The sequence below is a fragment of the Cyrtonyx montezumae genome, unplaced genomic scaffold, assembly GCF_038088225.1.
Source record: "Cyrtonyx montezumae isolate F1298 unplaced genomic scaffold, pur_monq_1.0 scaffold_13, whole genome shotgun sequence".
NCBI lineage: Eukaryota > Metazoa > Chordata > Aves > Galliformes > Odontophoridae > Cyrtonyx > Cyrtonyx montezumae.
Window position 1 is genome coordinate 17,161,521 of NW_027071859.1, and position 13,810 is coordinate 17,175,330.

General features: G+C 44.3%; 1 protein-coding gene across 5 annotated transcripts in view; it reads left to right on the plus strand.

The window, feature by feature from the left end:
- The first annotated feature begins 2,394 nt into the window (after positions 1 to 2,394).
- The window catches only part of MYT1L (myelin transcription factor 1 like), a 287,002-nt gene continuing 275,586 nt past the window's right edge, over positions 2,395 to 13,810 (plus strand). Inside the window, exon 1 of one of the 5 annotated variants that reach the window (XM_065730757.1) lies at positions 2,395 to 2,452. The gene's annotated coding sequence lies outside the window, so the exon portion shown is untranslated. Of the gene's footprint in view, positions 2,453 to 4,624; positions 4,711 to 10,429; positions 10,487 to 10,913; positions 11,000 to 11,513; positions 11,551 to 13,810 lie in introns of those variants that run through there. The other 4 variants (XM_065730758.1, XM_065730755.1, XM_065730754.1 and 1 more) reach the window with 4 other exon arrangements.

Here is a 13,810-nt window from a genome sequence, read left to right on the forward strand (position 1 = left end):
GCACTTGACATATACCGAAAAATACTTATGCCCCATTTGTGCATAAATTGCTAGCTTGGGGATAGCGTATGCAATAGCTTGTGCATAACCTTATGACTGAGAGAAAATTTGCTTGAAATAAAATAATTCTTATTTCTCTGAGCCTTACTTGGATTGTCATTCTTCTGAGTTCTCCTGTGAAGCCCGCTTATTTGTATTAAGGTGTACTTTCAACCATGTCCCTGTGCCATGCTGTGCTGGAGCAATGTCTGCAAGATGTTCTTTTCATTTCCATCAGAGTGATCTTTGCATTGCCTTACCAAATATGGTATGATCAATAGTAACCTGCTGTTCTAACAGAAGTCACAAATTTTGGAAAATATCAGAGTTTATCAGTGAAATGGCAAGACTTTTATGGAATGGAAAGGGCTGTCTTTCAGATACTCTTCTGTATGGTAAGGCGGAGATTTAGCTACTGGAATAGCTAGTATCTGCTAAACACTTTGTTAGTACCATACGTTTTTCTTTTATTTTTATTATTATTATTTAGGCTAATCCTTAAAAAGAACTTAGTTAACCATTAGCCTGTGATGCCTAGCCTCCATCTCTACTGGAGATTTCACAGAAGCCAACTGTTCCAATCAAAAGGATTCTCAACTACAGATGGAAAAAGAAGTTACCCAATCCAGATATACTCAGCCAGTGCTCATGTCTAGTGGCTATCGCTATGCCCTGAGCTGGTGCTTCTAAGCATGCTAAATTCCAGTGTTAGGAAAAGATAGGAAAGATTAGGGTAGTAAGGATTAGTTGCACTGTAAGTGCTTTGTTTCCCTGGGCATTAGCCACCATTCATTTTCTCTATTATTAATAAATAGAGCATGAGCCAAGAAGTAGCATTCTACTCACTTCATTATGTGGACATCTGCTTGCTACATAAACATAATACAAAAGAAAAACAATTAAGCATATAGGTTCAGTATGTAGAGCCTACAGACTTCAGACTTCAATTTCATATTCCAGGACAATAGTTGCATTGCATGCTTTAACTTTTTCCTATCACGCTCTGTTTACCAGTCTGGTAAGCAGTCTGCTGCTAGGCTGTGAAATGTGTCAAGTAGCTTATGAAAGCAGAGGCATTTTAAATAGAGAGAAATTATAATCCTTATGCAGCTTAAGCTTTCTGTCCAGTAGGAGAGGGGTTAATATTTAATAAGGATTGGGCAGAAAGAATAGGAAAAAACCTTAGGCAGAATGTCTCCACACAGAGAAACAGAGAATGGTTAATTTGTGCTCCAAACTGCCAAGGAAGCAGAAAAAAGCAACCAGTATAAATAATTAAAGCGGAGATTAGATAAATATTTGGGGAGGGGTTACTGTGATAGAGTAATTGCAGATGTTGAGGAGATGTGGACCTCTATGCTTCCTGTCCTTTTTTGTTTTTACAGTGTCCTGCAATCCATTGCTTAGCAGCCTGACACGTGCCATAATTTGTAGGGTTTAAACCACATTCTTTTAAAGCTTGCGTAAGAATGAACTGTAGAACACAGGCTGGGATGTGACTCTGCTGTGCAATATGGCTTTATGATTCATTCATTTTCCCAGCCTTTATTTCTCCAGAGCCGGTCCTGGGTTGGCATCCTGAGTCCTGCAAAGACACACAGGGCTGAGTGGAAGGAATATAAATGCTTCACTGGAGCCAGACTCAGGCTGGGGCAGTTGCTGTCAATATACTGAAGTTGAAATACATTGACAGGGTGGTGGGGGAGGTGTTCTGCAGCGCTGCAGATCCCAGGAATACCTTATCTTGGGAGCAGAGAATTAGATTATTTTTATACATTCACCAACATGGTTGTTCCTTGTTTCAGAGATAAACAGCTACAATGCCAGGTAAATGATACAGCCTGCTTTTTATTGTTTAAAAGGGGAGCAACTCAAGCAAACATGTTTTACTAACAATGGGCAGTTTTATGCATGAATACAAAAATATTACTTAAAGACTCTAGGAAATTAAGCTTGAAGTTAATCGTTACCAAATGGAATATTCCTCTGTTGAAGGAAGGGGAAGTAAGCAGCAACTTAACAATGCAATACTAAATTTTTAGTGCATAATTTCTGACAAAGCCTTTAAAAATAAAGCTTTCATTAAAAAACTCTTCAGAGCTCAGAAATACTTGCAAACGCATCAAAGGGCACAAGAGCTCCATTAATCTATCAATTAAACCGCTTTGATTTTTCATGTCTGTTTTCCTATGTTCACATTCTTATCTTTTCTGATATGAATTTCTAACCTTATGAAAACATCCCATATGAATTGCAGGGTTCGGTGCTACAGCAGTTTACATGGTAATCTCGGGGTGTCATCTTTTACCCTGCGGTGACTGCACATACCCTGGAGAGGTGTTCTCACTCATGCGCTGAAGCCAGACTGGATGGCGAGCTCAGCCAGGCTCTCCTGGAGACAGGGAAATACAAGGTACCATTTTTTTTTTTATCAGACTGTAAATGATTCCTATTCTTTGCTCCACAGAACATCCGATGTGGTGCCCAATCGGCTGAGAAAGCTGCACAGACGTCAGTGTCTCTGGGTGTGTGTGTGTGCGTGTGTCTTCACAGCCAACTGCAGCTGGAACCTCCATTAGAGCAGCCCTATTGATTTCTAGTTCACACTGCAGTAACAGGGCTAGAGTGTGAGTGGGGGGGGGGGGGGGAGGGGGGAGGAGGGGAGGAGGAAGAGAGGGGGGGTTGGAGTAGAAAAAGACAGGGAAAAAATCCCAGGACAACTTGAAAACAGGAATTAATGGAAGGCACATCGGGTGCGTGCCCATACGTACAGCACATACCAATTTCCAGAGATGTGCTGTTTGCTTAAAAGGAAAAGAAAAAGAAAGAAAGAAAGAAAAACAACAACCAACCTTAACAAAAACAGGCAGAGCAATCCTCACGAAACAGCAGTCTTCCAAGGTTTCAGATCCTGTGCATGCTTGGAACGACGTTTTCTCACTTCTCTGCTTTGCACACCGAAGCTGTCTGCAAAATGTTAGTGTTTCATCCAAGGACTACAGGAGATGCCCGCTTTAAGTTTCTCTTTCTCTGTGCACCCAGTTATCTGCTTGGGGGGGTGGGTAGGGTGGTGGTCTTTAGAAATTCAGCTCAGAGTCTGTCAAACGCAGTACACATAAAGCTCCAGGAAGTTGCTCTGCATTTACTGGCAGTCATTTTCTTGTGATGCATAATGCACAAGGTGCCATTGCAAGCTGAAGTGTAAAAACAGGGGAAAAAATGATGTTTCTGGTAGTGACTGAGTTTTCCTCTTCCTCTGAGGTTTCTTTCCCAGCTAATATCTGGGAATAATTTATGGCTGCATGTTAATATGTTGTCTTTGTATTTCAGCACATCTGCAAAGAAAATCCTTGCAAAGAAAGTGTCTTTTCACAATCGCTGTATGTCATTCTGGCAAAATATCACTGTGAGCAGTGTACAATTAAGGGGGGAAAATCCCCCAGCACCGTTGACTGTTTGGGGAGTGGGGGAAGGGGTGACGGTAATACCTTTAAAAAATGAAAGGCGGTAAGCCATTATTAGCAAAAGCTATATTGAGCATGCTTGCCAGACAGGCAGTGCAGCTCAGCTCTAGTTCCGCCCAGACATGTGCCTTGCCATTTTCATTTTAATCAGTCTGCTCAGGATGGCTGCTGATTCATTTTGCGGGATGGCCCCCTGGGAGCCAAGGTGGAAGCCTGAGGCGAGCTGCTATTGCATCAATGCAGCACTTCACATCAGACACAGGGAGGGGAGACAAGGCTTCAGCAGCAGAACGAGTTCAAAATACCAGCCTCGCTATTAAAAAACAAACTAAAACACACCCCATACCCCTAGCCAAATAAAAACTCTGTGGGAATAATTAAAAACAAAATAGGAAAAACCCCCAAACCCAGTCCCCCTCTGCCCCACCCTCCCCAAATAATTAAATAAAACACAATTAGCAGAGAAAAATCTCTTCTGCTCCTGCCTTCCCCTTGTACCCTGGATTCGCTGGAGCCACCATTTCTTTTCACAGCTCCTCGTCTAAAAAGAAAAAGGATGCTCTCTATTTCTCTATTTACCTGATAACTAGCTGGGGGTGGGATACCTGATTTAGCTGGAGACTTTGATTTGTGGGATTGACAACCTTATTATGCAGTGAGCTTATTATTGATATTATTCTGCTCTCGGTTGCCATGACCACCTTGTGAGAGACATTCAATTTTCTCTCTTCCATCATCATTATCTATGAGGCCATCTGTTGTGGAAAATGAATTCAGCCTCATTTGCATGACTGATAAGCAAATTTTTTTTTTATCTATTTAACAGAAGGTCATATGCCGGGGATTTGGAGCTGGTGAAAAAAAAAAAAAAAAGTGGAGGAAAAAAAAAAAAGGCATCTCGAGAGGATGAGTGGGAGTGCGTGCATTAGAGGATGTATGTGGAAGTAAAACAGATCCCTCAGGCCTGCTAGCCTATCCTACTGCATTTGTCATTCCTGCCAGGGCGACATTTTTTTCCCCCTAAGCTTCTGCACACTAAAGAGAGTGAGAGCTTTTTCCCTGCAGTCTTCTTGAAGCCCCCTGATTTTTTTTACTCAATGTTGGTGGGTGTATTTTAATATATATCTATTTTTTTAATTCCCTGGAACATGGGGTATCTTTTCAGTGTTCAATGAAGAAAAAAAGCAGCATTTTCTGGGTCTCTGTGGTATGCTTCTTACTCCTCATCCTTTCAAAGTTTAGTAAGACAGGGTGTTTCTTAACCGTGCTGAAATGTCTTTCTTATGTTTAACTTGTAAATTGTTAAGGGTGCAGGTGGGGGATGTGTTTTGTGTAGGGTGGGGGTTGATTCTTGTAGCTAACTGGAAAGATTATTGTGATTTTTGCAGTTGTTCTGTAGCTTGTACTTAAACATCCATTGTTTGCTCTTTTCAAGTTCTTCTGACAATACCGCTGTGCAGCCAAAATTATACTGGGCTGTAGAATAGCTTACAAAAAAATCCTAAAGTGTGTGTTTACTACATGAACGCATAATGTTGCATGCTTTAAGCATGTTGTTGTTTATATAAACTTGCTGCATGTTGGACGGTACTTGTTTGATATGGAGAGACAGAGACAAAAACTTCAGATTAGAAAGCTCAAGTCTCCTGACAGCCAAAGACAATTAAAGGAAAGATTATAAGATAATGTGTTTTTACAGTAAAGCTACATTTGAAAATAGTGGATTTGTACTTTAAAAGGAAGACTCATGGGAAAGTAGCAATTATAAAGAACACTATCTTAAATATTTTCTATATGTAATAGTTATTCCTTTTCTTTTTAAAGAGAAAGAGCTCTGTAAATAAGGCATGGTCAGTTCAGTTAACCCTCTAAGTCTATACTTCAATTTTAAAGTAGTTCAGATAAGTACGACTGTAGTCCACAGAAATTTTGCATGAATTTCATGATTTTATTAATTTAGTGTTAGAAACTAAGTATAAAAGAAAATGAATTGTATTAGTAAAAAAAGAAAATGAATTGTATTAGTAAAAAAAAAAAAAGGAATTCAATCCTCTTATAGAAGAGATCTTACACAGGTTTGCTTCTTTTATTTGTCACTAACAATGATTAAACTTAATGGAAGAGAAGCATGCCATTTCTTTCTGTGTACTGAACAACATACAGTGCCTCATCTAGCCACAGAGGAGATTTTTTAAAAGCAATGTTTATTTCTTTTCTACAGAAGTAATGTGTGCATTACTATGGAGAATGTACATGGTAAATGTTTTTGCATGGTTGACAATGCTTCTTTTAAAGATAGAAAAGGAGATCCACAGTACCTTTTCTCTTGCAAATAAATACAAGTATGTTTTATTTACAGTCTATAGGGAATCTCTTTTTGAATCTTATACCTACCACGAAGAAATGGTTGTGGGTACTAAATTAAAGGTGGAGAGAAGTTTCACTTTTATTGAGGTCAGATAGAGATCAGGTGTCTGGCTTGCCTGCATTAAGTAACTTACTCTAAATTACTTGATTAAAAAGCCTTTTTTAAATTATTTTTATTTTAGAAAATGTTATGCAATAGATCTGGCATTAACTTGTCGTGCTGATAGTTGTTGAAAAGGCATTATTTATTTTTTCTCTAATCCCTCTGATTTCAGAAACAGGATCTTTCTTGTAGATTTTTAGAAAGAAATAAGATTTCATACTGCTTTTGGCATCGGCCATGTTTACCATGCCGACTGAAGTTTGCGGTGGAAGTTAGATCACAAAAGTAATTTTACACCCAAAGTTCAGTAACAGTGCAATACTCTGGCAGTTGAGTTAGACTGTTTGCAATGGTGCTATTTTCCTCAATGGACTTTAGCTCAAAGTAATAGGATACTGTGTATTAGCAGGCTGCATGCAAAGGTTGAGGTCTCTGTCTTATCCCCTCCACCCCCCTTCGTCTGAATTGTCAGCATCTTCCAGAGGCTTGTGAATAAAAAATGGGTAAACTTCAGAAACAACCTAAGAGATAACACAGTCGGTTCTCTTCCCTTGCCCCCCAAAAGTTAATTACCAAGCTTGGTTGGATTCCTTCTTGCCACCCTGACATTTGACTGCTGCTAATTCACTGATTAATCTCATTAATGTGATTATAGTGGGATTTGTAGTTGGCTGCCATTGTTCTGCAGACAGTGCTATTCAGCCCGAGCACTTGCCACCTCATTCAGTTTGGCTGTGATTTTTCAAAGGCGGTGGGGCGAGCCATTGTGCGCGCCGTGCCCGCGCCTCGCCTTTCAGCACCGGGAGCTGTCCGCCGCTGATAGCAATTACCTCCAGCGCCGCCCGGCTTCCCACCGGCTCGCTGGCAACGTGGAGACGGCTGGCTTTCATCACCCTAATGATTCCGCTCGCTGAGGTAAAGGCAGGAGAGGCTTTTATGCCTTCTAATTAGGCGATGCGAAGGTGGCTGTGGTAAAGCGTCAAATCTCTGCATTTCACTACTTCTTCCTTTCTTTTAAAAGCTGTCTTTGCGCGCATTTTGTTTTCTCGGAGATCTACAGGGCAGCGTAGCTTAGAACTTCCTTGCAGCCATGCAATTTAACTCCTAAGACAGGAGGGACGTTACAGCTGTTGCCATACTTAGCCCGACTTCCTCACGGGGGGGGGTGGGGGGTGGGGGGGAGGAAGAGAGCTTTGTTGGGGTTCATCATATTTCGTTTATCTTCTTTTCTTCTTATTATTTTGTACAAATAAACAGTGCATCTAGCTTGCCACCTCAACACTGTTTGCCCTCTGCAGCAGTACCGTGCCTTTTGCACTGAAAATCTTTTTTTTTTTTCTCCAGAGTTCAAAAATAGTAAGCATGTTGATTGAATTGAAAGATTGAAACTTGATCTGGAGGATCTTTTTAATGTTTCATTATGCATATGAATGACTTCTGCAGTCTTCAGTTGCAGCAGTATTTAATATTCAAGTTTTTAGGTTAGGCAGTTTCAAATCACAGTAGGAAGAACTTTAAAGTGAGGCACTTTACACAACATTAGGGCAGGATCTGCACTGCCCCATTTGATATTTTGACTTTTATCATCTAGAAGTTACATTGTTATCATTTAATAACTGCCAACTGCACATGCGCAGTAACTTATATATATATATATATATACATCTTCTTTTTCATTTGTATTCTTTATGAACACGACCATGTACTGGAAACAAGCCACACACTGAACTCTATTGTGTGAAGGATTTTCCAGCACAGACAGTGAACTCTTGCAAATTCTTCAATTAAAGATACTTTTTATGACAAAGTGTCTTAATGAGGAAAGGGTGGGATCTATTAAAGAACAAATTATGTTTTAAAAGATTTAATATAGTAAATATCAGTGAATTCTCCATAGCTGTTGTATTTTATGGATAAATAACGTTTGCATTCAAATCTGACAAAGTACACTGAAACTGAAAAAGGCTGATTGTTGCTTTGCTATGAATTTGACTTTTATGTAGTTTTTCAGTCACTGATGCCATATTCATAATAAGATTTCCTATTTCCTCTTCATTTCCTTTTCTTCCCTTCTCTTTCCCACACAAAAACCAAAAGCCCGGTGAGTAAAGCATTGTCTCTTTAACTGCTTTTGAGAACTATATGTTTCAAGAATGTATAAAACAGGACTGTATAGGAACAGGTTTTAACAGTGACAGCCACAATATGCAGGCCAATTAAGGCTGCTCGTTAGTGGGTATATTCTTGTGATACTCCTGTCAAGCTGAAATTGCACTCCCTTATTGACAGTAGTGGGTTCGTCTGATGCTTGAATTATGCTTTCTCTGTTTGTCTAATGTTCCAAGTCTCGTTAGAAACTGCTACCAGTGAGAAAGTAAAAGAAACTGAAGGTTTTCAAGCATTCTTTACATGAAATTAGCTAACCTGTCCAACTTAACCTTCAGGAGAAATATTGTGCTCTCATTAACACTGCTTAAACATGACCTGCATCTCCTTTTCCCCATGGATAATGCGCGTTGACGAGACACAGGCTGGGGGAGGGAGAAGCCATCCCACAACATTAAACCCATACCTTCACGTCTTATGGAGGATAATTAGGCCAATGAATCACCAGTCTCCCAAAAATATTTTTTGCTGATTTTTTTTTTGTAAACGTTTCTAATTCGTGCTTAGCCCCTTTATCCCTAATACAGGATTTATATATCTTCATATCTAGTTAAGGCAAGTGTTGTTCTTGTCTCCTGTGAGAAAAGAATTCGGGTATTTCTTTGTGTTGTGCTAAAGGTTGGAAAATATGAGATTTCTTATTTTTTCCAGCTAAATCACTTTCGAGCCATTTTAAAAGTTGGAAAACACCTGCTATGATAGTCATATATGATATATGATAGTCATGAGGGCCTCATAGTCATCTTCACAACCCTATGGGGCTAGGTAGCATCTAATGTAAAGAGGTTAATTTGGGTGGGAAAAGGCAAACCTTGATTTTTGCAACCAGAATGCATTTGTTCAAGGATTCTTCACTAAATCTTACCCTGGAAAGTGATCAGATTCATCTACAGGGGTCCGGATACCCCCGTACACCTACAAAAAGGACCTTGAATCACCAGGTGCGCGCCTTCTTCTAGGGCGGCACTGATGCAAGTGGGGAAAAAAAAATATGCAGCTCCAGATTGCATGCAGTCAGGATGAAGCAAACATGGAAGCTCGGCTCCGCGCTGAGAGCAGGAGGCCGCTCTCCTGCCGGCCCCCCCTCCGCTCCGCTCCGCTCCGCACCGCCCTCTCCCCGCCCGCACCCCCGCACCTGCGGCCCGACCGCTCCCGGGGCTCCGCGCCCCGGCCCCGGGGGAGCCCCGCGAGTGCGGGGAGATGTAATCAGAGATGACAGAGAAAAATTAAAGGAAAGGAAAAAAAAAAAAAAAAAAAAAAAAAAAAGAGCGAGGTGGAGATGGGGGGCGGGGGAAGAGACACGTAAGTCCTCTTTTTTTTTTTTTTTTTTTTTTTGCTATCTGAGGGAAACACTTCGTTTTCCAGCACAAACGTGTAAGTCGTGAGGGCTCAGCTATTGTTAGTCCCTGCCCCTGCGGGCTGGCTCTCCTCTGAATTCCTACGACAAACTGTCCCGAAAAAGCCCCTCTCCTGCCATCGCCGTCAGAGCGCGGCTGCGAAGGGCTGCTGGCCCCTTCTCGCCGCGGTGCGATTCCTGCAGGGCGGGATGTAACCTCTGTAGTGACCGACATGTCTGGGCTCCGCTCGGCGGGCGGCTCGGGAGGGATCGCCTCCACGGATGGAGGAGGGTTCCGTGTGACCGCGGGTCAGTCCGCCCCTGCCGCGGCCGCCGGGCTGTACCCGCAGTGCCCTTGCGGCGGCGGGGCGGGGGGAGCGGGGCGGTGAACGGGGAGCCCGCAGCAGCACAATGGCAATAAGGAGGGCAGCGGGCGTGGGCGCGTGGGGAGGGCAGTGCGCTGCGTGTGCGCTGCCTGCGGTCCTGCGCAGCTTGCCCGCCCGCGGGGATGGGGACTGAGGGTGGGATGCTGCAGGCATCGCCCGGGAGAGCCGGCACGGCGATGCCGCGGGCGGACAGCGGGCACGACACGGCCAAGTCCTCTGGGCTTCGCGTCCCCCTCCCCCCGCCGCCGTGCCCACACACACGGGGCCACCGCTGTCCCCGCGGAAAGATCACAGCCCCTCCCTCTGCCACCGAAATGACATTTCGGGGACGGGTTCGCAGGAAGCGGCGTCCGCCGGCTCCCCGCTCCCGGCGGAGGGCAGCGGCTGCCCGGGGGCGAGCCCCGCGGGGAGCTGCCCGGGGGCGGGCGCTGCGGCAGGCGGCGGGGGCCGCTCCCCGCTATTGTGTGCGTGACACGGAGCCCGCGGGCAGGGACGCGCTCCGCGGCGGAGGGGGGACGGCGAGAGCCGCGAGCCCGCGTCCGATTGCCGGGGAGAGCCTCACGCAAACGGGTTTTGTGTGCGAGCCCCTTGTTTACGTTGGGGCTGGCGAGCACGTCAAGTTCAGGTGCGCCAGGCGCTAATGGGGGAAGGCTGCTGATGTGTAGTCGGTTTCTTTTGTTTCAAAAGGCAGCTCACGGGGCGAGCAGGTAAAACAAGCGAGGCTCTGGCAGCTCCCCCGGGTTTTACCTCTGCGGGGTCTGCAGAAGGCACCCCGGAGGCATAGGCGATGCCTACTCCCGCTCATTATTTCCCTTCAAAGATACAGCCGGAGGTCGAGCGGTTCGGGGGGGTGGGAGGGCCGCGCCGCGGCGGAGACACCATTTTACGGCGGTAGCAGCGGCGGGGAGGTATTTTTAGCGCTTCCCCCCTCCCCGGTGGCCGCGTCCGTTGCCCGCAGCGCTCCGCGCCGTCGGGGGAGCGACCCCGGGGAGTCCGCGAGGACGCCGAGTGCGGCCCCGGCCCCTGCGCGCCCCCGCCGCGCCGCCGGGGGTTGGGCGCGCGCGGCCGCGAGTCGAGCCGCGCGTCGGGAGCGGGAGCGGGGCCGCGCGTCGCCGCGCCGGTGGCAGGAGGAGGCAGGGTAAGTGCGGGCCGGGGCAGGGCTGCCGCAGCGGCGGGGCTCTGAGGGCACCGCTTCCAGCGCGATGCCCCTGCGCTGCTCGTTACGTGGAGGCTCCGGCTGATCCGTCAGGCACGGGGCTGCACGCGCGGCCGTCTTTTCAGCGTTCGGTGGTGGCAACTTATTTAATTTCTGCCTCCCGACTTCAGTGAGCGCGTTGGTTTGCCGTCTGAAAAGCGTTATTACTTTTGTCCATGTGGCGAAACAATTAGCATACAGATGAGAAGGGATCCTGCCTCTGAGCCTCTGTTGCGGGAGAAGATGCGCGGTGCGAAGTTGATTGGATGAATGGAGAACAAATGGTGGGCGTTCAAAAGCATTAGGAGAGTTTTGTTGTCGTGGAGCGGGTCTGTCAGTTTCCTGGGTGAACGTGGTAAGATGGAAGGCAGGGTGGCTGGCACCGAGGCTGCTTGATGGAGCGTGGCCCTACTTGGAGGTGTGCAGCTGGACCGTGTGCCTTTGGACTACTTTGGTTTGCGATTCTGCGGCGTTCCCTTTGCGGTTCCCTCGAGGTAAATATGGCCTTTTGTCGCTGTCGTTGTGTGCGGGCGCTTTGCTGTTGTTGGCAAAGTGATGGAAAGTTGAACTCTCGGGGCAGTTAACAAAGAATAGCCGGGCTTCGGACTTCTCCCGTGCTCAGAGCCGGGGGATGCGGAGCGGCTCGGGGCCCTCTCCCACTCCCACTGAAGTCTGCGGGGAGTTTGACATTGCTTCCACGCGAACAGGATGGAGCCCTCTCTGAGGCTGTTGTTTTAGGAACGACTGCTGGAAATGTCAGAATTCTGCTGCCTGCTTTCCAGAACAATGTGGGTAGAGCTGTAAAATTAACAACTGCTGCTTCAGTGGAAGCCTCGGTGTGATTACTTGTGATTGGCGTGGTATGTGTTTTCTTGACTGGAAAGGAAAAAAAAACAAAAACCCTTATTTAACACAAACTCAGAGTGATTCTAAAACCTGAAGTTATCGATTGACAAATTAAGAGTGAGTCTCAGCTCCACATATCTCCACCGAGTATGTGTCTTTGCTTTAGTGAAAGGAGAAGACAAAAGAAGAAAATAAACAAGCTATTTTTGAATTCCATGTTTTTTTGCCAGATGAGAACACTGAGTCAGACTGGAATCCCACTTCTTGAACACAGCATCCATTGATGGGCATTTCTTATATAATTCGGATGCTGTGCCTGAAATAAGGGATGCTATCACATCTGGTAACGTTTGCTTTTTCTGTGTAGTCATTTAGGAACGTTTTAATGATTCTTAATCTCCTTAAAAATGGTGATTTTTTTCGTTTTAACTGACCTAATTTTGAAACTGCAGTTAAGGTTGGGGTTAAGTAGAAATTATTATCCTTTAATGGTCTCTGTGTCTTTTTTTTTATAATTTTAGAACAGTTTGATGACTGATCACCTTTCATTTGAGGAGTGTGGGTTTTTTTGTACCTTTAATTACGTTGGTTTGGAGAGCAACGGCATGTAGTTCCAAACAATATGTAGTTTCTACCACTCTATTTACCTCTCTCACGCCGTTTTTTCCTTTAATTGACACTTCAGATTTGCACAATAGTTTAGTTTCAAAAATTACCCAGCAAAATTCTTTGTCATGTCTTTCTGCAAACAAAAAGATAAAAACCTTGGAATATGCTGTTAACCCTTCGCAGGCAGCAAGCAGGTACTTCTGATTGCCCAAGGTTCTTTAAGTTTGGAAAGATAAGGTTAAACTTGGTTGCTGTGCTGTAGTCTGGTGAATGTAGATGTGTCTAGTTGTTTGCAATATGGCACATTTAAAAACAATCGAGGTGGCAATGTAACGCTCTTAGCCTTAGAAATACCGAGTGATGTGAGGCTATGCACGATGAAGCAGGATTTTTTCATTGGGAGGGGGAAGGAATGACTGCATTTTTTTTTAAATTATGTGGATTTATCAAGTGAAACAAAGAGAATAGCAAATGATGGCAGAGAGTAAATGCAGAATTCAGCACATTTTAAACGAATCAGAATGGGATTCAATTTTGTATGTATTTTGCAGCTTGAACTTTCTGGAGAGGCAGTGTTGTTTTCTTCTTTCTTTTCTCCCTGTTATTTCAGCCAACAAGGGCAATAGTTAAATAAATCACTTCCAGTGTTTAGTAGTTGTTTTAGGTTCAAATATCCACACTTTGAAAAAGGGTGATTTTTGTCATAGTAGTTCTTAGTTCACAGTAAGACTTTGCTGTTTTACTCTGAAGTCTTGTATCTCACATATTATAGAATTGAGTAACTGTGTTTGGAGACAAAGACAATTAAGAAAGAAGAGGAGCTACTTCAGTGCATTCAGAGGTATATTATTTCCTCACTTTTGTTAAGGGCCATTTCTGAGGTTCTCCTTTATTACTGTTTAATTTTTGTGTTGAGGAGGTGAGCAAGATATATGCAAAGAGTATTTTGATGATACATACATGCAAATGGGTACATGGGGATTTATTAACTAGGCACAGAAACTTTGCAAAAGAGGCACTGTTTTGAAAACTGTTCTGCAGCAGTCACGCTTTATGCAGACTCCAGAAGAATGCAAATGTAATTCACATCTCTCAGCATGTCCATGGGAGATCAGCACAGGCATTTCTTTTTAAAGTGCATAGTATAAACACATTTGTAAAACCAAGTTCTCTCTGACATAACCTATTTCTCCATCAAGTCTGAGCACAGTGGTTGTTTTGTTGAGAGATTCAGTGATGGTAAACTACTTTGTTATAAAACGTATGCAGTACTAAAGAGTATCGTTATGGAAATAGGGA